The 6,987-nt window shown below is 41.5% G+C and overlaps 1 pseudogene; it reads right to left on the bottom strand.

Annotated features, from left to right (window-relative positions):
* Positions 1–498: 498 nt before the first annotated feature.
* On the bottom strand, positions 499–1,212 carry LOC102908522 (tubulin alpha-8 chain pseudogene; annotated as a pseudogene).
* Between the last annotated feature and the right edge of the window lie 5,775 nt (positions 1,213–6,987).

The raw sequence follows: 6,987 nt of genomic DNA, 5'->3' as shown, positions 1-6,987 counted from the left end.
GTACCTTCTATAACCCTTACTCCTTTCAATCATCTTTTGACTTCCCTTAGGACAAAGCTAGTGGTGTATGGGTACCTTGAACCAAAACTCAAAAAGTAAATTATGTAAATTGTGTCCAGAAGATAGATTTATTTGTGTCATAACTAATCGGCCCAGCTCAACAGCCAGGGAACCTGAGCAGCTTTAAGGAAGAATAGATGATCGAGCTGGTCAGAAATAGACAGCCTTTCATGATGGTTGATCTCTGCTTTCAGTTTGTCTAGAAGTACAGTTACCATGGAATCATACCTCTGTTTATGTCTGTGAGGAATTTTGTACATTGTTAACTGGCATAGGTCCATGCTCAATGCCGGTGGGACCACGTGTGGGTTATAAACTCTGTACATGGAGACAGTGAGCACAGAGCCAGCTGCATTTGCAATGTGAGCAGCTGCCTCAAGCTCCTGCCTTACTGGACTGTTTCTCTTTGAACTGTGAGATGGAATATACCTTAGTTCCTTACATTGCTTTTGTTGGGCATTTGGTCACTGCAGTAAGAAAAGTAGCTATGGCATACATCAATTCCAACTTGTGGGCCAGGCAGGCCCAGGCCTCAGCAATGGCAGTTGTGTTGCTCAGCATGCATACTGCATGCTGCACCTTGGCCAGGTCACCCCCAGGCACCACAGTGGGTGGCTGGTAGTTGATACCAACATTGAAGTCTGTATGGCACCAGTCCACAAACTGGATGCTGTGCTTGGTCTTGGTGGCAGCAATAGCAGCGTTGACATCTTTGGGCACCACATCTCCACAGTACAGCAGGCAGCAGGCCATGTACTTGCAATGCCGAGGGTCACACTTCACCATCTGGTTGGCAGGCTCAAAGCAGGCATAGGTGATCGCTGCCACTGACAGCTGCTCATGGTAGGCCTTCTCTGCAGAGATGACTGGTGCATAGGTGGCCAGGGGGAAGTAAATGTGAGGGTAGGGCACCAGGTTGGTCTGGAACTCTGTCAGGTCTACATTGAGGGCCCCATCAAAGCACAAAGAAGCTGTGATGGAGGAGACACTTTGGCTGATGAGGCAGTTGAGGTTGGTATAGGTTGGACAGTCGATATCCAGATTACAATGGCAGATGTCATAGATAGCCTCATTTGCCGAGGACGACATATAAAATGGCTGATGTGCTGCCAGCAGAGATTGGAGAAAAGGGGACCCAAGACTGTGGACCATCAACCCTCGGTGTGTTTCCCTCCGGATCTTCTACTTAGCATGCCTCTAGAGGGCCAAGGCAGGAATGCCTACATGTCCCAAGGTCATGCTTTATGGCATGCACATGTCATGCCATCCTCAATATAAATATTTCTTGTAATACTAGTCTTCTTCTATCTGATCTTCATGTTCTGTGTTCTTAGATCAGTGGTGATTTCTGTGATGAAGGAAAGGAGTGAAGTAAATTTCACAGGAAATTATACAGAGATGATCACTCAGGCTGGGGTTAAGGCAGTTATGTAGTTCATGGAAAAGAACCTGCAGCCTAGAGAAGCTTTTTAGGCTTGGATAAACTGTACCAAATGTATGGTCAACTATAGCACATGGTATGATGTGTATCAACACACTGGACTTAAATTGGCCATGATGAATAATTTAGTTTCTGAGGATATTCCAAGGACATTGTATAAAACTTGAGACCCTAAGGGGTATTGGCTGAAGACTGTGGATGGAGTAACATATAGATGGGATGATAAACTAAAAGTGTGGGAACCTAGAATAGGAGGAGAATAGTGGCCTCCACCAAGAAAGGGAGATGGCAACTTTAATTCAGATACTTTTTATTCCTCCTGAAAGAGTGTGGAGATAATGTGACAATTGATGGGGTGATTGCTACAAGCTTTATTGGGTTCCTAAATTGAAAAGAGCTGCCAAGAAAGGTGGTCCCCAGCACTCGTTGTCTACCATGAAGGCACAGTCTTAGTGCTCCAAGGTGGTATGGGTGGTCAGGATGGAATTATAGGGCTCCACTACAGCTGCGGACACTTGTGGAGCCGTGTAAATGGAGAACTTCAGCTTGGACTTCTTGCCATAGTCAACAGAAAGCTGCTCCATGAGCAGGGAAGTGAAGCCAGAGCTGGTGCCCCCTCCAACACTGTGGAATACTAGGAAGCCCTCAAGGCCCGTGCACTGATCAGACAGTTTGCGGATCCGGTCCAGCACTGGGTTGATGATCTCTTTCCCAATATATGTATTAGACAGCTAATAACAAAGCACAACTGAGTTAAATAAATTTAGAAGCAAATTAGAGTAAGCATATTTGTTACTTTTTATCTTTTTTTTAATTTTAAATCTTTAATTTAGTAAAGGATGATCATTGGTCTTTTTTAAATGAATGCCGAGCCTTAGCTTGACTTAGTTTATATATATGTGTGTATATATATATATGTTTTTCTCCTTTTATTTTTGAATGCCGACTGCCATTTATTGAAGGAAGGAGGAGGAGGTCTTAGATACAGGCTTACAGCACAATGGGAGAGCCCCGGAGGACAGAAGTTCGCTACTGATGTTTTGCAATCTTGCATCTAAGCTGTTAACGCCCAATATGCAGGATACACAGACAAGGAACTTCCCTTAAGCATTCAGAAGGGTAGAACCTGGCAGGGAATTAGCATAGGGAGGATATCAAGGTCAAGGTCAGCAAGCAAGTACAGTGATATATGGGTGAGGGCATGGAGGATGGTGAGTTCTCTGAGGCTCCAGAGGATATGGCTGCCCTGGAAAAGAATAATGAGGAAGTAGGCATCTACTCCTATTAGGATGAGGATGACGGAGAATAGACAGATACTTGGAGGCTATTTTCATTGGGCTCATTGCAAAATCCTTTCAAAATAAAGTCTCCTGGCATGGTTAAAAAAAGGGGGGGACTTCAGTTTCTTCATACATGAACTTCACTAATTATTCACTATACCTTAAATGTAACATCTTTATCATTGGCCCTAAGGGCTAAGTCAAAATTGGAGACCTTGGTCTGGCAACTCTAAAGCAGGCTTCTTTTGCCAAGATTGTGAAAGGTCCTCCAGAGTTCATGGCTCCTGAGATGTATGAGGAGAAATATGATGAATCTGTTGATGTTTATGCTTTTGGGATGTGCATACTTGAGACAGCTACATCTGAATATCCATATTCAGAATGCAAAATGCTTTGCAGTGGATGACCATTGGAATGAAGTCAGCACATTTTGACAAAGTCACAATTCCTGAAATAAAGCAAATTATTGAAGGATATATCTGTCAAAACAAAGAAAAAAGATATTCCATCAAAGACCTTTTGAACCATGCCTTTTCCCAGGAGGAAACAGTGGTATGGGTAGAATTAACAAAAGAAGACGATGGAAAAAAGATAGCTATTACAATATGGCTGTGTATGGAAGACATCAAAAAATTAAAGGGAAAATAAAAAGACAAAAAAAAAAGAAAAGTAGCTATGAACTCAACCTGCCACATTAAACAAAGAGGTTTTGATTGATATGAAATGTTTCCTTGGTACATTTTTAATAGAAAAGCTCTCAGATGAACCTAATATCAAGCAGTGTAAGTACTCTTATGAAATCCTCAAAGGTATTTAAATTTGTCTATTTTCTCTCTCTTTTGCCTTTTGTCTCTCCTACCTCTCGTGTCACATGAAAATATCTCAATTTTCCTTTATCTCAGATCGTGGCCAGGCTCTGCCTTCTCTGTTACTCCAAAAATGGTTCATTATTTTCTCATTTCTTTTACTTAATTATTCTTCTGTTTCTGCAGGTGCCCATGGAGGTCAGAAAAGTGAGTTAGATCTTCTGGAGTTGGAGCTACAGGCTGTTGTGAGCTTGAGTGATGGGAACTGAACTCAGGTCTTCTGTAAGAGCCATAAGCACTCTTAATCACGGAGCCATCTCTTCAACCCTTCCTCTTAAGAGAACCTAGCCAACTCATTTAATCTAATTTTTGAAGTAGTGATGGTCTTTAGATGCCAGGTGAAATTATTTCCTGAGGTCTAGATGCTGGCCTTTTATTTTTCTAGTCATCAAATCTTAGAGGCTCTAATAGCAACCAAAATGAAGCAAACAAAAAAATGAAGCCCATGTATTCACAACACCAAGCAGAATTTGGTTTTTATATCAGTCTTTATTTGTAATTTCTAATAGACAAAACCCTTCATGTCATGTCACCTTAAGTTCTACTCCCCATCACCCTCCCTAGGTAATCAAGCTCAAATTCTGGCATTTAGACATCTCTGTGGCTTTTGATTTATGTGTTTATTTCTAGTTCTCAAAAGTAGTCAGTTTAATTAAGTGAATTAATTATCTTCATCAGGATCTAAAATGGTCTAAACTGTTTTTCCACCACCCTACCACCTCTCCATTAAAACTTTATGTTGCAAATAGAATTATTGAAACAGAGATGTGAGGCAAGGAGTGAGGTCCTGAGACATGGGGCCATAGCCCTTAATTAAACTATTCTCTCCTTACTTTGTCTGTAATTATATCAACTTACATTTCAAGTTATCTAATTATCAGTGGTAAGGGGACAGGGAAACAGCATGACATTGCCACCATCAGAAGCCTGGAGTCCCTGGTAGTTTTGGAGATCTTAACTCAGACCAAACTGGAGTTCCTGACTTTCTTACTAAAAATAATTTCGGAGCAAGCAGTTTAGGATGAAGCAAAATTGCTGATTTCATTAAAGATATTTTAATATATGCTAATGCATGAGGATTAAAGAAAAAAGATTCATGTATCAAAGAAAATAAGACACAAAAGTAGGGATACAGGATCCTCCCTATGGGTGTGAAGATGTCCAAGAGATACTGCTGCCTCTCTTTGGCTGTTGGACTCCAAATAATGAATCCTGAGGAAGAAAAGACAGAAGCCTTTTTCTAGCCAGATGGGGCACTTGTCTCCTGGAAAAGAAGCCTGAACATCTGACAACTTGCTTGACCACCTTTTAGGAGAGAATGGAGCCTGGAGAATGACAAGTCAGTGAAGGTTCAATCACACTCTGACCAGGACTGTTTAGCAATGCACATTTTTTGCACTAGTTTTAAACCCAAACCCCATGTTAAACCACAAAAATGAGCTTGGCTGCTGGGATGGTGTCCCTGCAGTTCTGTGTTTCCATTTGTATTTGACCACACTGAGTAACTCTCCTTCCTCTGCTGACCACTATTACTTGGTCATTCAATTGGCCTACTGAAGGCAGGTGACTGGCCCCGGTTTTGAGAGCTGCTGGGAAATTGATAATAGAGACATTTTGGAAGGGGTGGGGCATTTAACCCTAGCACTCAGATAAAAATAATCTAGTTTGTAAAAGTAAAAATTTTATAAATATGTTAACACTCATTCAAGGTAATTTAATTGAGGAGATGGCATGCTATTTTATTGTCAAATTAACAGTTCATAGAAAAAATGCTATTCTTACCAAGTGTTTTGAGTATATTATTCCACAATGAACCCCTTTAGGTGTTTTTTTTTTTAATTTTTATATTCAGTTACCTTACTGTAATTTTGCCTTAGGGTGGAGAGCTCCATGTCAGAGTCTTCAAAGCCAGGGTTAGACATTTATTCTAATGTATTTATGTAAGCCGGAAAATGGTTCATAGAGACAGAATTAAAAAATAAAACGGTAATAGATTAATTCTGAAATTAAAAAATGTTGAAAGAAGGCAGAATTGAGATACTAGAAAGGGAATGGGTGCCCAGTTCAAGCCTGGAGCAGATAGTATGTCCCAAATAGAAAAATCACAGCTCAATTCTGCTCAGACAATGGGAAAGCAGAGAAAGGGTGCTAACAGAACTGACTGTAATTCAGTATTACAGAGATGCCCTCAATCTCATGTAATTCACATTACATAAGGAAAAACTATGCATAGCAGCTCACCTTAACCACCCAAGAACAAACACTGACCAATGGGGATTGTCATTTCCAAGGTGAGAATGGCACCTTGGAAAATTGCTTGTGAAGCTGCTCACACTCACCACTAAAGGGCTTTTCTAAATGCAGAGAATCACAGCATCACCCAGCCTACCCCTACCCTACACCTTGCTTCCAGTCATCCTGCTCTGTTCCAGCTGTTTTGTAACTTTCATGGCTACTGTTCACTTTGGAGTGAACTAAATGAACCTGTTCTCTTTCAAACCAACTGTAGAGGAAAAGTTCTTTCTCTCAACTCTTATCCTTTATAACAAAAAGGACCATAAGTTTGAATTTTAGGATATTAGGGAAAATATTCTAGGATGCAATTTTGTTTTTTGGTGTTTAATAATTGAACTTCTATTATTGCAAGCTAATAGAAAAGAAACACTAAAAATTAGGTCTCTCTCTCTCTCTCTCTCTCTCTCTCTCTCTCTCTCTCTCTCTCTCTCTGATGCTGAGAACCAAAATCAATGCAAAGCAATAGCCCTGCAAATACTCTACCACTGAGATAAATCTGCAACTTTAAATCTCTCATTTATTTGTTTTGTGCAGGATGATATGTATGGATCTATTTGCATTCCTCTACAAACAGCTATCTAGTTTGACCAGCACCATTTGTTGAAGATGCTGTCTTTTTTAGAGTAGTGTCTCGGTAACGCCTGCATTTGTCGCGGTAGAACCTCTATTTGTGGCGGTAGGGCCTGCATTACCAATACCCGTTTACCATGTCTGAGCGAAGGGCTGCGGATTAATCCCCTTATAGTAATCAGCATACCTGGAGAACTTACCGACGTCGTAGCCGGTCCCGGCGAACTTACTACCGACGTCACTGTTCCTGAAGAACTTACCAACGTCACTGTTACCGACGTCACCGCTCCGTGTGTTGAGTTCTGAATCCTCTTCGACCCCTCACCTGGTGTCCGAAGTTACCTTCCCGGGTTTCGGCACCAGTTGCGGCGCGCTCCTCGCCCAGCGAGGTAGAACGACCACCACGCGAGGATTCTTCTCAGATCACACTTTATTGGAGCGCCTCTTGGTTAAGGGAGAGTGGGAGGTGAGGGGC

This window comes from Peromyscus maniculatus, chromosome 11, assembly GCF_049852395.1.
Source record: "Peromyscus maniculatus bairdii isolate BWxNUB_F1_BW_parent chromosome 11, HU_Pman_BW_mat_3.1, whole genome shotgun sequence".
Taxonomy (NCBI): Eukaryota; Metazoa; Chordata; class Mammalia; order Rodentia; family Cricetidae; genus Peromyscus; species Peromyscus maniculatus.
The sequence above is the reverse complement of the archived record's forward strand: the minus strand, read 5'-3'. Positions and strand labels throughout refer to the sequence as shown.